Below are 18,053 nucleotides of genomic sequence, written 5' to 3'. Positions count from 1 at the left end.
AACATGTTTGTACTGGAAATTAAGTTTAGTCAATGAGTGAGTATGGATACCACACAAAAAGGAAGCTGAGGCACTATTCCAGCTGCAAAAAAACCCAATACTGTGCATGGTGATTAAACAGCTGCAGGAAGATGTCAGTACACTAAAATTATTTGTTTTTAACCCTAAAAAAACTAACATTTTGCCCTATTGGAAGTGTCGGTCAGCAGATGTGTCGTTTCCAGTTTTCCAGTTTAAAATGTCCTTTTAAAGCGGCTATAATCAATATTTTCCATAATAATGTCTGACCGGTCAGTGTGTAATGTGTTGGTTGAGAGAAACAAGTTGAAAAAGCTGATGATATGACAATGTTGTGTTCACAGTGTTTGTTTCTGCTGCTCCCAAGTGGCCAAAAAGCTGTTAAAAAAGGCGCAGTCTGCAGGATTTAGTGACATCCATCAGTGAGGATTAAGATTGTGAATATGCCTCTCCGAACCCCCCTAGAAAGATGGAGGTGCTACACTCTAAGGTAAACACAATGATTCTTATTTTCAGGTGACTACACACCAATTAAAAACACTACATAATACTTTGTAATATTAAACTCCATTTCTGTCATTTGACCCTCTTAAATCCTCCACACTGGTCCTTTAATGCAGGTCTAAGTTGGTTCATTCAGTTCCTCCCAAAAACAATCATTTCCACATTCAGCCTTACATGTGTGCTATTTTTTGGAAACTTTCAAGTCGTGATTAGAGTTTAAAAATTCCTCCTTCACAGGCAGACAGATGAATGCCTACCTGATTTTATGAGCGTAATGGTTTACAGAATTCATGTGTTGATCCAGTATATAAAAAAGGTGACGTGCGGAGTTCTCACTTAAGACATTTTTTGGATGCAAATACAACACAAAGCCAAATTTAGAGTGGGCAAAAGTTTCTCTACAATATGTTGCAGGAACGATATCTTTCATCAGGAGTCTCTTAGATTCTTACAATCATGATAGTTTGCAAACTGACTTTTAAAAGCTTCAAACCATGCAGTTAATCCAGAGCTCTGAAACCTACAGAAAAGAACAACAGGGATTACTCTTAAAGTACAAAAAGTATTCATAACATCAACAAGGAGAGCATGAAATCAACCACTAATCTGCTCCAGGTCCCATGCCGAACAAACTCTGTCAGTCATGATGTTTCCTGTCCCCTGGTGTGCAACAGTCAGGGTAGGCAGCAGATGCACATCTGCACATACAGCACAGATGACCTCACTCCTCCTCTCTTGATGTTGAGGCCTGTAATCCCTCTATATGTTCAGGAAACTGATGCCAGAAGCAAAAGGCTTGACCCCGATCCCGCCTGGCCTCCACTGAGCTCCTGAGGGGGAGGGAGGGTGAGGAGGTGGGGGTGGGCGGGGGTGTCAGACTAACATGCAGCGACCTGCACTGTCACTGATAAATCATCCATCTGAGAGATACAATGACCTCTGTGCGTCACTGAGCCTGGTCCCACTCCAGAAGTCGACATCTGGACGAGTCAAAGAGCACTGTGCATACTGCAGTCAGCGATGACTGCATCATTTCCACTTTGAGTATTTCATAACACATGTCACTATTTTCTCATGTTTTACAGTCTCGCTCATATAACAATGAGGGTATTTTAAAAAGAGGGATTTATATTACATTAATCCGGATTAACCATGAAAACAATCTCATTTGCTTTAAATATAAAAACAGACAGAAATGGATGTACTTCTGTCTCAAGGTTCATCAGTGTTCCCATAACTTACGCCAAAGTTTATTTTCAAGGAGGCAGCTCAGGATGAATCACACCCCAGAGAAGATAAATGAATGATGAGATATTATTGTTATGTTAGTGATGAAAGAGGTAAAGTAGCTTTGTGCATGTCTTTCTCAGCTTGTTTTGAACATTATTTATATTTTATCTTTGTGCACACACAAAGTTTATTATGCAATACAAGACAGAAAAGTTGACATACTGTAGATATCACCAATCTGAAAGTCTACTATTTTGGCAACTCTGTCACAACTCTCTTGACTTTTAGGCTGTTTGCCATTTGACAAGTCGTACTACAATATTGAAGGAAAAGCACAAGAAATGTACAGAATTTGTGCATTACTGTGCTTGGCTAGCTTGTTTTAGGAAATCATATAACCACTTGACTTTATACTACATTGTACATTGTAAACAACTTCAGTACAAAGTCTAGAGGTTGTGATATTTAGCACAACAAGCTAGTGAAACTGTAAATGTTGTTCCTTCACATGCTCGATGGCGTTGGCCTTACACAGGACTACTCTCCGGAGACTAAAAACATGATCGCAAGCATGATGTTATTAGTTTTTGGAAGAGTTTCTAGAACAAATTAACGTGATTTTAATCTTTATGATGAAAGAACATGTCTCTCAGTGCACACACACACACACACACACACACACACACACACACACACACACACACACACAGAGATGAGTTTATGAGGCAAGACAAGAAGAATAAGGCCAAGAATTTTACATAATTTGTGCCCGAGTTCTGTTTACTGTTCTTGGCTAGCTTGTTTTGCAACATATTACAACCTCTTGACTTTATATTACATTGTAGATTGTAAACAACTTCAGTACAAAGGTGGTCCGTGACGTTGGCCTTACACAGAACTACTCTCCGGAGACTAAAAGCATGATCACAAGCATGATGTTTTTAGTTTTTGGATCCGTTTTTAAAACAAATGAACGTGATTTTAATCTTTGTGATGAAGGAACATTCTCTCAGTGCACACACACACACACACACACAAGTTTATTAGGCAAGACAAGACAAAAAGAGAAAGGCCAAGAATTTCACAGAATTTGTGCGTGAGTTCTGTTTACTGTTCTTAGCTAGCTTGTTTTGCAACATATCACAACCTCTTGACTTTATACTACATTGTACATTGTAAACTACTTCAGTACAAAGTCTAGAGGTTGTGATATTTAGCACAACAAGCTAGTGAAATTGTAAATGTTGTTCCTTCACATGCTCAGTGGCGTTGGCCTTACACAGAACTACTCTCCGGAGACTAAAAGCATGATAGCAAGCATGATGTTATTAGTTTTTGGAGCAGTCTCTAAAACGAATGAACGTGATTTTAATCTTTATGATGAAGGAACATGTCTCTCAGTACACACACACACACACACACACGGGCAAGACAAGACAAGAGAAAGGCCAATAATTTTACTGAATTTGTGCCTGAGTCCGTTTACTGTGCTTGGTTAAGCTTGTTTTGCAACATATTACAACCTCTTAACTTCATATTACATTGTAAACAACTTCAGTACAAAGGTGGTCCGTGACGTTGGCCTTACGCAGAACTACTCTCCGGAGACTAAAAACATGATCGCCGTTATTAGTTTTTGGAGCCGTTTCTAAAACAAACTAATGTGACTTTAATCTCATGATGAAGAAGGAACATGTCTGTCAGTGCAGCGGTGTGGCTCACTGATGTGTTTTTAATAGTTTTTGGACAACACAGAGGAATGAAATATATCAGGCTTTGGATACACGCACAATACTTATTAGTCAATCCAAACTGCCGGTGGTTCGGACCAATCGGCATCCTATGAGGATTCTCGCATGATCTCGCAAATCCAGCTGCCTCACAATATAAGATGGCTCATAGACAGATGGTTTATCCAATCACTGCCAAGTTTTTTGTTGTTGTTTTTAAAAAAAGTTGCTGCCCTTTTTCTAAACGGTTTCCAAGGACGACTTCTCAGATGGTTCTGTGTAACAAACCATCTGGCGCGTCAGGTTAGTTTAGTTCAGAGGGCTCATGCAATTCACTTGAAAGTTGAAAAAGATGAAAAGGCATTGGGTATGATATGTCAATAATAATAATAATAAAATAAATGAAGAACATGAAAGAGTTGCACTTGTGAAGGATTGATTTTCAGTTTTTCTGTAAACAGCAGCGATTGAGAGGAAGAGCGGACTTTCTGTCCTGGGGATGTTTGTGTTGTAGGTTGCAGGGCATGATTAGCTCAGAGGATGTAATAGGTTTGTCTGTGTGTATACCAGGACTCTTGGGTGGAGTTTCTCCTCTGCTCATATCTGGGAGTTAGATCTCCCCTAGCGCCAGACTCTGGTGCCAGCGAGTCCGGCAGCCTCGGTGGGGACCTGGAGACTGACAGCGGGGAGAGATGGGGAAGGATGTGTTGACAAATCCTGCAGGAGCCTTCAGCTGTTTGACTCTGTGAGCCAAAGGATTTGTTTCTGCTTTACATTCGTCGTCAGTCTCTAAGGCATGAAATCCCCCCCCCAACAGGTTGTTTGTTTGTTTTCACAGCGTGGCGTCTCCCCCTGTGGTGAAATCCTCCTCTCGATCGCACACACACACACATCCTGACCTCGCCTCTGGTCTCCCACCATTAACCCACCGAAAAACAAATGGGGAGCAAGAAGCACGCTGACTTCCCTCTGATTTGACCTTTTGATGTGAACTTAAGAGAAAACACTTTGGTTTTCAAAGCTTGTGTCTTTATCTCTCTCACAGAACTAAAGCCTGGTGATGAATCTCAGTGGGTTTAGGATTTATAAAACAGATAGAGTTTAAGTACAATGAGGGGTTTAGTTGCACAATGTTATCAGTGAGGCTTTGCACTCACTATTCTAATAGCATTTGGCTGTTTATTTGTCTATAGCACCTCCCTGAGGTTAAAAACTCGAAGTATAAATTTAAAAAATGCACTTTGCTCTCTGTATTTATTACATACTTCTTATTTAATGCTTTTCCTGTAATTTCCTGTTATTTAATAGAAGTATTTTGGTTTATTTCTGCCATTTCTTTTTTTTTTAAATAGAAAAACGTTCCAGCAGATTTGATTATAATATTAAAGACTCTATGTTAAAGAGTATATAAAGCTATACCATTACCAGAACTATAGAATATTTCTATAGTAAGTGACATTTAGGTGACTGTTAATTCCCATATATATAAGATTTAGGAGACCGTTTGATTCATTAGTTTTTAGTTACAGTAAAATCATAACTAAGCTACTTAAGTTGCAATACAGATGCTGTGTCATGGATGGGAAAGATGTAATGTTATGTTAAGTCAAGTCACACTGAAAAGAAAGTTAATACTACTAGCCTCAGAGAATAACACTGAAAAAGAAAAAGTTAAAAAAAAACGCTTCTCAGTTACAGTTACACAACTAGGTTTGGTTACATCTACTGTCCATGCTCTTTAAATGGGAGTTGTTCCAGGCTCCTTCACTGGATTAAAGGGGAATATTTTTTTCAGTCTGAAGTGGCCTGTCGGGCAAAGGGCACTGAAAAGGGAGGGGTTGTGGGGGGGGGTTGGAGTTTGTGGTGAACGTGATCCTCCGTCTCCTTTGTGTCTTTAGGCTGTTTGAGTTACTGCAGAGATGTTCCATGAGGTCAGAAAGGAGGTGCTGTTACACAACCGGGAGACAGCTGAGGACAGTGAGCGGAGGCGCCTTAAGAGACGCTGAGGTGCAGGCAGGCAGGCGAGGAACCGTCACAATCACTATTTTACTTTACATAAGATAATAAAAGCAAGAATGGTTATAATTATGGTGGGTATGACTGTGTATGATTTGATATTGTTGGGGGGTCTGAGGTTTAGGAATTACTGCAGGGTCTCAACAAACAACTTGTCTTTTCCCCCTATTTAGAAAGTGGTACATAAACATTTGTAACACAATACTGTATAGTTATCCTCTCCCACTTGGAAGGGAGAGACACCTATGTTGGGATGCCGTTGGCGGATTTCAGCTCAACTTTCAACACCACAGTACTCTCAAGGCTCGTCAATAAGCTTAACGATCTGGGCCTGAATACAGCACTGTGAGACTGAATCCTGGATTTTTTGATGGTCCACCGCACCTCTTCCCCGCGGACTCTCTCCTGTATTCCCTCTACATCCACAACTGTGTGGTGACACAGGCTGGGGTGGATCTCCCATAGCGACATGACAGCTGACAGGGAGGAGGTGACGGTCCTGGAACAAAATATATCAGGACACCCATCTCTCCATGAACGTTTCCAAAACCAAAAGGAGGTCATTGAGCTTTACAAGAGGAGCAGGGTGGAAACTGCACAGTGTTGGAGAGGTTAGACAACTTCAAATACCTTCAAAACATCCACAAGGATCTGATATGGGCTAGCCACACCACCACTGTAGTTAAAAAAAGGCCCAACAGCGTCTGTACAGCCTACGGGAGCACCAAACCCAGCATGGACTGCAAGGGCACTGGGGAGGGTGGTGCACACGGCCCAGCACATTCACTGGGTGTGAACCAGGGTTATTATAGTTAACTAAAACTAAAACTGGCAGTGAAAAATAATTTTAAAAAACTAAAACTAAATAAAAACTACAATGAACAATGCACAACTAACTAAAGCTAAACTGAATTGCAGATAAAATTAAACTTATTTTTTGTTTTCTCCCTCGATTTGTGTCCTGTTCAGTTTGACTTCTTGAGATAACAGGCTAGTGCCAGTAGGTGGCAGCAGAGCCACCTACTGTTTGACGTGCATTTTACGATTTTCCAAGCAGAATAATAATAATAATACACAGCCCAATATGGGAATATTTAGACTACGACGCCAAAGTAGATAAAAGTAAAAGTGTGGTGATGAAGAGTGATGGGAACATTTGTGGGATAAAAGCTAAAAGGGAAAAATCCCACTAACTTGAAATTTCACCTTGGATGCTCTCACAGAGAAGCAGGAGACAGCTAACGTAAGCTTACAGTCAGCAACACAGCAAACCTTACTTCAGTGTCAGCATTATTTCATCCTTTACAGCTTCTACTGATCAAGGCTTTTCTCCTAATACCCGAAAGACTAAAACTAATGGTGCTTTTCCACTTTACAGTTCTAGCACTACTCGACTCCACTAGGGATAGTACCTGGTACCTGGTACTTTTTTAGTATCTGCTCTGCCGAGGTTCCAAGCGAGCCGAGCCGATGCTAAAATGTGACGTCAACAGACTGCCGGCCACTGATTGGTCAGAGAGTCACTGGAAGAGTCATGAGCCGTCCCACACAAGAATCAAACCCCGCATTTTTAAATAAGATTAGTTTCTCTTCTCTTCCTTTATGTGTGACAAAAGACACAGGCCGAGCAGCAAGTATGTGTTTGTGTCGTGTATAAAACGAAGTCACGGCAGTTTCGCGCAGCCGTGCTATGACAACCCCGCCCACATTGACGAGGTATACTATGAAGTAATTGAAAAGTTTGTTCCTGGTACCAAACAGAGTCGAGTCGAGTAGTGCTCGAACTGTATAGTGGAAAAGCACCATGAATAAAAACTAAACTAAAACTACTTAATCACTTGTTAAACTAACTAAAAACTAAACTGAAATCAAAAAGAAAACTGAAAAACTAAATTAAAATACAAAATAATGAAAATTTCAGAACTATAATAACCCTGGTGTGAACTACGCAGTGTGTGCAGGAGCTATTCACCCAGCGGTGCCTCAGGAAATCCCTGAACGTCATTAAAGGACCCAGCTCACCCACACAACAGCCTAATGCCCTTAAAAAAAAGGAGATACAGGACTCTTTTTTTCCTTAGATAAGACTTTTTAATAAATAAACCACACACACACAAATAAGTGCAATATCTGAGTAAAGATTGTATATGCACTTTTATTGACTTCACACCTTATGTTTTTATTTGCATGTTTTCATATTTATATGCCGTATATTTATTTATTCATTGTTTCTTTAATGGAGCATCCCAGCCAAATAATTTCAGAAGTGTACGTGTAGAGACAATAAACATTTCAAATCTATTTATAATGAGTCTACAGTCTCTGAGATACAAATCATTTAGAAGAACAACATCATTAACAAAAGGAATAGGACCCCAGATGATAATAAATGTCCAACATGGTGACATACTATAAACCTCAGTTCAACTATCCTCCTCTATCAGTGGCCTCTGAGTCTGATGATGAAGTGTGCTGAATTATCTCATCTCATATATATATAAAAAGTAGAAGCCTGGAGGCGGGTGGGGTCACATCTAGCGGACAGCAGCGGGTGACGGACGGGCCGAGGATCTTGCAGATCTGATAAAGGCTCAACGAGAGCCCTTTCCTTCCTGAGTGTTGGACTGTTTGTGTTAGAGCGTTCTGCGTCTCTTCTTCTGGGTGTGGGAACCTGCTCCTCCCAGACTTCATGGTTTCCTCTCGTCAAGGACCCACAACCAGCCGTGTCATTCAGCGTCCAACTCAACAAAACAAAAAGGATTGAACGGGCTATTAACAACCTGCTGAAATCTGTAATAGAGAACATGTGTATTTAAATATAAAAAAGGAGTATGCATGTGAAATAAATATTCAGTGTATCTAATTTGTTTTGTTGTTTTAGTATGGGTGCAATGCATGTGTAAAAAAAAGGAGAGAAATACATATTTATTGCTACAAATTGAGCTTTTAATACAAGTATGAAACACATTTACATATATAGATGTGTTTGTTTTATGAGTGTTTCTTGTTCTCAGGTCTCTCTTAAAACAAAGTGATCTTAATCTCAGTGAGACTACCTGATTAAATAATAACTGTACAGCACTTTGGTTCAACTGAGGTTGTTTTTAAATGTGCTTTATGAATAAATAAATAAATAAATAAATAAAGCTTGACTTAAAAAAAGTTTAAATTTAAAAAAAACTTTACTTTTTCGTTCTTTTGGACATCATTTTTATTGCTTGTAAAGAAGTGGAATATAAATACGATGTTATAAAAACTGAGGTACACATTTACTTTTTCAGAATAATAGTGACCATATGAAAAAAAATCCTATTTAAATATGATTTTGCATTGAAGATTTATGAAATATATTGGCACAAAATGCATTTATATGATGCAGTTTCTTATTACAGTAGAATAATCAAATGAATTAGTGAAATCTAATGTTTCCAGCTTAGCTCACAACTACTATAAGGGCTTATCACAGCTTCATAACTACAGTAACACAAACTGATAAAATGCAACAACAAACATTTACTAATAAGTTTTACTCCAGTAAAACTTTGCACAAACCTTTCTGGTTTCACTGAGTTCAAGGCCCAACATGTAGGCAAAGGGTTAGGGTTAGGGTTAGCGTTAACACCAAAACCAATAAACATTTATCCTCTTTATAAACAGTAAATCTGACCTCCTTACAGGCTCTTCCTTTATTGCAGGGGACTACAGCCAAACTTCATGCACACGCACTTAAACTCAGGATATCTGCCAATCTGATACGAGCGCTGTCATTTCCCTAATCGTATATCTGTTTATTTCATGACATAAAATGAAGCCAGATGCTGCTGTGACTCAATGGTTTAAAAAAGGAGACAGTGTGCATATGCATAGAAACTGTATCGTCATGCAATTGTTGCATGACGATACAGACTGTAGTTATTGCTAACTACAGTCAGTATAGGTACAATTACTGATCTATTGGATTGTGTATCCTTTTATGGGAAAGTGGAGAGTTTTAATCACTTTATATATATACAAAAAAAGAGTTTTTATTCTACAATTACACAGAAAATACACACGCTGGGGTTTTGAGAGTTGATTCAAATTGTTTTCCCTCAATTAAAAATGAATGAATCCATTGATTTAATTAAAACAAAAAAGATTGAATTTCTCTAGAATAGAATTATTTTCCTAGCAGTGAGACGGAGGCTCAAACAGCTTGAAATCATCATCATCATCATCATGTTGGAAGATAATATACAGAAAATAGTGTTGAAAGAATAAAACTGGTCATTCGTAGAACTAGTACTGGCACCCGCCTTCAAAAGAAGTAAACAGGGTGGTGTTTTCCAGTTAGTTTAGATTTATCTATTCAGTGGAAATGACTCTTTGTTTTCTGATAAACAACGTCTCACTCATTAATGACGTAAGTTGGCCTTTGACTGTTTTCTTCCCGCTTTCTCTTGGTCTGAAAATGCCTCAGTGGTTTCTGTGCGGCAGCCCACATTCACACCCACTTTAAATCAGCGGGGAGTTGTAAAACCGACTCCTCGCCATTGTCTCGTGTACGTCATCACAGCAGCTGGTACGCTCTTCCCCAGGCAGCACTCACAGGAATGTCCACAGCTTATAAAAGCCAAAGAAGAATAAGAAGAAGAAAAGGAGAAGTACCCCTGAGATCCCCCCCCGCCGGGACCCACAGTGAAGCTGTTTACACTCACTCAGGAGGATGCGGGTTGCTGAAGTCGCCTCTGATTCACTTGTTGACTAGAGTTTAGGTGTTTGTGTTTATTAGCTTTATAAGAGCCATGACTTTAGGATTTTAGGGGTTTATATTTACTAGAAAAAATGCACCATGAGTCAGATGTTTGTACTCATGTTATGTGACTCAGGTGATGTTTTCTGATCACTGTTAAGAGGGTAATCTTGCAAAAAAGTCTGATCTGCACCATAAGTATGTAGTGAAACAAGTCTAAAATAAAGCATAAAGTACCAATTTAAAGTGCTTTAAAAGAAGACAAAGAAATGCTTGTTCGACTGGACTTGTAAACGCCAACTTTTCTCTCCGTTTCAGCCCTCCGTCCTGATTAAAGCAGCATTTTTTCTCCCCAAAAACAAAATTTGTACAGTGTGTACAGCTCTGAAAATGCTGGCTCAGCGTTTTGTATGTGTACAGAGAGCCGAGCTTTTCCAAAATGATCTGAATCATTTCTATTGTCTGCAAGTTTATTTGTTTTCGCTTATTTCAAACGCTGATATAACTGATCTCATAGCTGTCATTGACCTGTATTTATGTTATGTCACGACTATTAAACAAAGATTTGGTCTGCTTGTCTAGAGGTTTGTTGAGAAATAAGGAGAACATTGAAGAAGAGATTGTCATTTTTTATTGTTTAGATGTTTCATTGTTGGCAGATGTCTCTACAGAAATCGACCTGGGAGACGTTAAGAGTATCTGCAAGTGGTGGAGTTTCAAAATTAGGCATCATGGTGTAATCATAGCTGCAGCTCTATAAGGTTGTACTGTCACAGGAAGAGTAGTACAAATAGACCCAAATGTAGGAGACATAGCAAGCTGACCTATTCGTTGAAACTCAAACGTAACTGTGACACAGAAACAAACAAACGGAGGAGATGACTCAACCAAGTCCACACTGAAAACTTGACTTAAATACCAACTGCACTAACGAGGAGATGAGGTGCAGGTGGGGAAACACAAAGCAGGACTAACGAGGCTAAATGCAGGGCAGGTGTGTTGAAGAGTAGAGGGAAGAGCAGTCTGCGGAGGAAAAACACAGATGAGAAAACCCACAAACAACAATCCTCTTCATAATATCCCAACATGCACAGAACCACATAAGCTTTGTGAGTGCAGACAAGAATGCACATAAAGACAGACTAACTAATAAAGGCAATTTAGGTAATATTCAGAGTCTGACTTTGGAAAGACGGTCTGACATGATAAGAACTCTCCCACACAATCCAGTCTAAACAAACAAGGGGAAAAGTCCAAGAGGGTGCGGTTGGATAGTTGGGTTTTTCTTTTTTGCCTAAATGAGTGAAATGAGCATGATAAGAGCTGGTTGAATTCTCTAAATGCTAAGAAAAAGGTGTTTCAGTGCTTCCTTTCCAGCCTCCTTTATCTCATCGTACACTTGACCACCTCTTTACGAAAGGAAAGGAGATACTTTTGTCCCACAGTTCCTTTCGGCATTAATATTTAAGGTGAAGAGTGGTGGATAATGGCATGCTTTGCTTAGACATGCTTTGAGCTGAATTCTAACATGCTCACAATGATTTAGAAGGTAGACCTCGTACTAGTGTTGTAGTCAAGACCAGGCGGGGAGTTCCGGTCCCCTGAAATGATGCCAACGCGGAAGTAACTTAAAACTGCATTCTATCAAAAGGCCACCAGGGGGCGACCGTTTTGGTGTCAAAAGGACTTCCGTCTCTATACAAGTCAATGGAGAATTCACCAACTTCTCACTTGATTTCTAACCTCAGTAAACATTTTCAAAATGTGTTTATGGTCTCAATCGCTAGTTTAAAGCCTTTTTCAATGCAGTATGATGTTTTTTTGTGAAATTTTGGCCTCCCTGATTTTATATTTGACGATAAAGCAGGGTATGCATTAGGGCGTGGCTACGTCGTGATTGACAGGTTGATTGGTTCACAGGTTCAGGAGGGCGCCTCATGCTCCTCCTGATGCCCATATAAGTAGAATCCGTGTTTTTATTTTTCCCGGCATGCAATGGAAATTTTCAAGATGGCGCTGCTCAGATCCGATGCTATTGGCCTCTGAGCAGCAGTCCACAAACCAATGGTTGACGTCACGGATGTTACGTCCATTTCTTATATACAGTCTATGGTCAAGACAAACTAACCCAAGACCGAGTCAAGACCAAGACCGGAGCATACCAAGACCAAGATTTTGAGGTCAAGACCGAGACCGAAACCACTCTGATACCATTTTCAAGAGTATTACTGCAATCATAATAATCATGTGGCTCGAAACATTATACATTTACATTATTCACCCTCATCACAGTCTCATTTGGAGTCTGTCCCATCTTTTGTGTGGATTATATTGTTAAAACTTTCAAAGTAAGATAAATTATTGGTTGCATTTGAAGTTGGTGGGAGTTCTACACTCAATCACAGTAAAAAAGAAAAGAAAAAAAGATGTCAAGGCAGCTGTGGTCTCCACTGGCTTTGAGATAAAAGTCAGAGTGCAGCTCATCCGAAACTGAGTGAAGACCGAGTAAAAATGCAGTCGATTCCGAGACAAGACCAAGATCGTAAAAATGTAGTCTTGAGACCAAGACCAATATCTTAACAATGTGACCGATCTCGAGTACTACAACACTCGCTGTGTTGGTAGCTGTTGGTTGTTGGATTGTGAATAAGCATTTAACATAAAGTACAGGCTCAGACTGATGGGAAAGTTATTCGTTTTGAAGCTATTTGGTCATAAAATTGGAGAAAAAGTCACACAAAAGAAATTACAACTCAATATGACGGGAACATGAACATCTGCGCCAAACTTTATGGCAATCCATCCAATAGTTGTCAAAATCAATCGTCATCATGGCCACCGGGGGGGGAGGGAAACGTCAGTGCATCACCAATATAATTATAGTCCATCATCTGGGGATCATGAAAGTGCCAAAAGTTGGCCGCAGTGGTAATATTATGACAGTAAAAAAAAAGATATCATCCAAATGATACTTTTAAATTAAGTTTGTCACTGCTGCAATGAAAAGCTGGACATCAGAAACCACAAAAAACAACATCCAGCACATTAGAAACAGCTGGAAACTGAAAGATGTGGGATTGATTTGCATGTTTTATCATATAAATATGAACAATTGATGAACTATGATGTGAGCTGCAATTTTCACTAATACAATGACACACATTGTGTTTGCAGATCTGGGCACATGAGCTGTGCGTGAGGAGGTGCAGCGGAGTGTGGAAACAGTTTTGGGAGTGAGTTCGAGGTTTATGAGGCTCGGGCAGGAAAAATTTCAGCTCCGCGGGCATAACTCAGCTGTTCAGATGAAAAGGAAACCAAGTGCTGTGAAGAAGCTACTTCCCATGACATCATCGTGTTATGTTAAATGACCTTTGTGGGGACTTGTCAGACACGCCTTCTGATTTCCTCCCTGAGCCATTCAAATCATTTAAGTTAATTTACAGAACAAGAGAAAGGTGGATTATAGTTGGATTGTCCTCGAACCACCAAATATAAAAAGATACTGAAAAGACAAAAACTGCAGGTGTGATAAGAGTTTTGATATTAAGGAGGTTTACAGAAGCTCATTTTATTACTACTTTTTAAACCTTTCTCTATTATTTTACACTGCATTTTTAAGTGTTTCTTGTCTTTAACTTGTACAAATGTCCTAAAAATGTCAATTTTCAAGTTAAAAATCTCCTTTAGACCACAGACTGTATCTAAATAGGGATTTAGTGAGGTGTCGGATATCACCTGTTAGTTTGCATTGGAGCCGGTCTGGTCAAAATTAAAAGAAATTCATCATATAATAATGAGAAAAATGTATTTCTTTATTGCAAAACTTGTTATAATTACAACGTTTTTTATATATACCATAGTAGGCACCTTTACTTTGACCATAAGACAAAAACCAAGCAACCACAGCTGCTGGACATTAACTAATATAATGATATCTTCATGAGCTCTTTATGAACACCACAGAAGAAGAAAAAAACAGCATATAAAGAGCAGCAATGTGCTTCATAACTTGCATAAAGTTGTTTTTCTCCTTTATAATCCACAGTATATGTATTGTTGAGTTTTTTACTGTTTCATTTGTGTTTTACTGTTGAGTTTTATGAATTCTTTAAAAGGCTCCATCATCTAGGGCATTGCAAACTAGCTGAAGCTATAAATATTGTGGTATCTGGCATTAGTTCATGCATATTTGTCCCAATACAAATAAACATTAAATGAATAAAAATGAGCTTGTTATAACGAGAAACTGAGCAAATGGGTTTGTTTTTTGTGTGTCATGGTGGCAACAAAATGCTGCCTTCGACACGTTAATGGCACACTGTCGTTATCCTCTCTGGAGCAGCTCAAACCTAAAACAGATTTTTTAAACAGCTGTTTCTAAACTGCATCATATGTGACCACCAGTGACACAGTTTCCAGTTGCTTGATCTGCTCTCTTCAGATGTTTGTGCAACAGATGCATTAAATTAGCAAAGTAGGAACACATCTTTGATTAACAAACACTTCTGTGACTCCGGGTATCAGCAAAGTTGCAACATGCACAACGTGATTATTTTTGTGGAGATTATTATATTATATTGATTTTGACACATTTAACTCTTCATATAGAGCCCCCTACTTGCTGATCATGCACAAAGATGTGATAGGACTGTAGTGCTTCGTCTAAAATCGCTTCTTCTGTACTTACACTTAATATTTTTGAGTGCATAAGTGCATTCACACTAAGAAGTATGGAAAAATGTGTGGAACTATGGACACTTCTCATCCTCAACGTTAACCATTTTGGCTACGTAGCAGAAGGGAAGGGACCACTTTTCAAACAGGAAATGGCGGCCGAGGACGTTGTAACTACTGTGAACATTGTAGCATGTTTTTTTTTGTTGCACTAAGCACCACTATACTGTTGTCACATAAATGCCATCAGAAGGTTTATTGGGCTTTAATTGAACAGTCTGTAATGATTTTGTACCACAAATGATAATGCGATAAGACTAACATGTCAAAATGTGTGCGCTACACAAGTAAATACATATGGTGCTTTTTCACTATATAGTTCTAGCACTACTCGGCTCGACTCGCCAAAATTTCACAAATGAACATGATACTGCATTGAAGAAGGCTTTAAACTAGCGATTGAGATCATAAACACATTTAGAAAACGTTTACTGAGGTTAGAAATCAAGTGAGAAGTTGGTGAATTCTCCATTGACTTGTATAGAGACGGAAGTCCTTTTGACACCAAAACGGTCGCCCCCTGGTGGCCTTTTGATAGAATGCAGTTTTAAGTTACTTCCAAGTTGGCCTCATTTCAGAGGACCGGAGCTCCCCGCCTGTACGCAACACAAAACACATAAACAATGGAGGCGATGGTGTTGTTGCTGTATGAAGCTTTCTGTCACACACAAAGCAAGAAAATTGCTGAATGACTGTACCGCTGTTACCGGTATTTAAAAATGCTGGGTTTGATTCTTGTGAGGGACGGCTCATGACTCTTCCAGTGACTCTCTGACCGGTCAGTGGCCGGCAGTCTGTTGACGTCAGTATCGGCTCGGCTCGCTTGGAACCTCGCCAGAGCAGGTACTAAAGTACCTGGTACTATCCCTGATGGAAACGCAAAAAAACCGAGTCGAGTAGTGCTAGAACTGTATAGTGGAAAAAGCGCCAATAGTGAACTAACAGAAGTATGTGATTTAAAACACAGATTAGGTTTCAGAAAAAGTATCTGCAGTTTGCAAGTGATAATCATCTGTGAAACGGTTCTTTGCCATCACTTGTGACCTTGCCTGTTTCATCAAAGTGCTCACTAAGTAAATTTCACCAAACAGCCCCCTGGTATTAAAATCAGTGAAGTGGAGCGCAGGCTGTTTTACTTGATACTTCATACATGACTTGCACTAATGTCTTATCACTCCTCTGCAGTGGGAGGATGAGCGAGAAGCTGACACATCGCCCATTCAGACACTTTTCCCGTCTTTTGCATCGCATGTGCGTCAGAAGAGGCGATACCAATCGCTGTTCAGGGAAAAGCCAAACAAACTGCCTGTAAAAAAAGAGAAGAAAAAAGGAAAAGAGTTCCAGTTCAAGTCAAACAACTGGTCATGATTTTCCCTCACACACATGGATCTAATCATTCGTGATGCATGAAGGAATTGACAACAGGGTGTTACTTTCCTTTTATTCTGGCCTTTTTTCTTTCAGTTCCTCTTCTGCTCGTTGACCACAAACTTTAAATTGTAGAAACAGGATTCAGATGTGGTTTAGTGCTGAATAAAACAGTCACATTACACTATGACCTCCGACAGATGTTCTTTGACAGTACAAAAAATCTACATACAAAGAATTCCTTTGGTGTTCTTGTGAGCTCTGTTGTCTTTTAAATGGATAAAACCCATTTTTACTACATTTAAGTATTAAAAAAAAACTATTATCTGAAAATTAGATGTGCAAACTGTGTGTCTGGGTGGGTTTACACTCATTTAAATCGCTGCTCTTAAGGAGGAAAAAGCAACAAAAGGACAATTGTTGACAGTATTACACTCCCGGGGTTTAATTAGGAAGTGATATGTCATCTTGGAAAATGAATGTGCTGTCTCAGCAGCTCAGGAGCATGAACATCATCTATGAGCCATGTCGCAACACTGTAACTAATCAGTTAAAGCCAGATGAGAGCCAGCAGTCAGTTTTCTTTTTCTTTCTTGATGTAGCACAATGATTTTGAAAGATTTTATCAAGAGAAAATTGACGTAAAAAGTTTGAATAAACATTAGCGTCTTCTTTACTTAGGAGGTTATCTTTTGGACTTACCTTCACCTCATTTTATATACAAGCATGTCCATTATTTAGTTTGTAGATAGAAACCCTAAAAACATATAATTTGACAAAGGTTGTTAAGGCTAGTAAAAAAAGAATTAGAAGCAGCAGCAGAAGACAGATATTCATGATAATCCCATTGAGGTTGTGTGTGTTTGTGTCCACCTGATAAATGATGAATCTAAGTCCAACATTATCTCCCGTTTTAGCTCTGGTTTGATGTCCGCTCCGCCCATTCCTGAGAAAAATATCTGACTCTTTAGTGTTGAAATGTTATGCTTTCTTCCCCAGATCATCATGAACTGGGTCTTTTTTTTCATTTGGGGTTGGGCACGTAGTATACCAAGGGTTTATTGGAGCTTTTTTGCTGAAAACAGCTTCCTAATATGGCTGGAAATGATGTTCATGAGCACAAAACTAACAAAAATACAGAATATGTTGAATAAAAATGAAAACTAGGTGTTAAAAGAGGGTACAAAAACCCTCCTCGAGTAGGTTTGTAACAATGAATCAGCCTTTCCCATTGCATTTCTACATGAATGATGAATTAAATTATTCTCATTTGAGTTACTGCTACCTAACTATACATTGATGTAGTTATCAAGTATCCTTAAAGCTGCTGTGAAGTCTTGTTGAAGTTTTTTTGGCTTCAGTTTGAGTGATAAGCTTATATAAAGCTTTTGAGCGAGGGTGGTATTGAAGATGACACTGTAGTCCTGTTGAAGTGGGATTTACTGTAAAAATGGGAGTGACTGGTCAGGAAGAGTTTTCTTTTTATTATGTGGTGGAATGAGGGCAAACTGAGCCTGCAGGACCAGTGGGACTGGGCAGCCAACACTTCAGACACTCCAAGAACCACTGGCAGCACATGAAAGAGTCAAAGAAAGAGCGTGCAGAGTTACTGTCACACTGTAAAAATACTGTTGGCTCTTATTATGCTGAATGTAGAGGTTCTGTACTTTGGTTGTCAGCCATAAAATCTGCCCTTTTACATCGGCTGCTCATGGGAGGGG

General features: G+C 39.3%; 1 protein-coding gene across 1 annotated transcript in view; it reads right to left on the bottom strand.

The window, feature by feature from the left end:
- Positions 1-18,053, bottom strand: part of LOC133999458 (small integral membrane protein 36-like) — a 370,942-nt gene that overhangs the window by 1,417 nt on the left and 351,472 nt on the right. The window lies entirely within an intron of this gene.

Source organism: Scomber scombrus, chromosome 18, assembly GCF_963691925.1.
Source record: "Scomber scombrus chromosome 18, fScoSco1.1, whole genome shotgun sequence".
Lineage (NCBI taxonomy): Eukaryota > Metazoa > Chordata > Actinopteri > Scombriformes > Scombridae > Scomber > Scomber scombrus.
The sequence above is the reverse complement of the archived record's forward strand: the minus strand, read 5'-3'. Positions and strand labels throughout refer to the sequence as shown.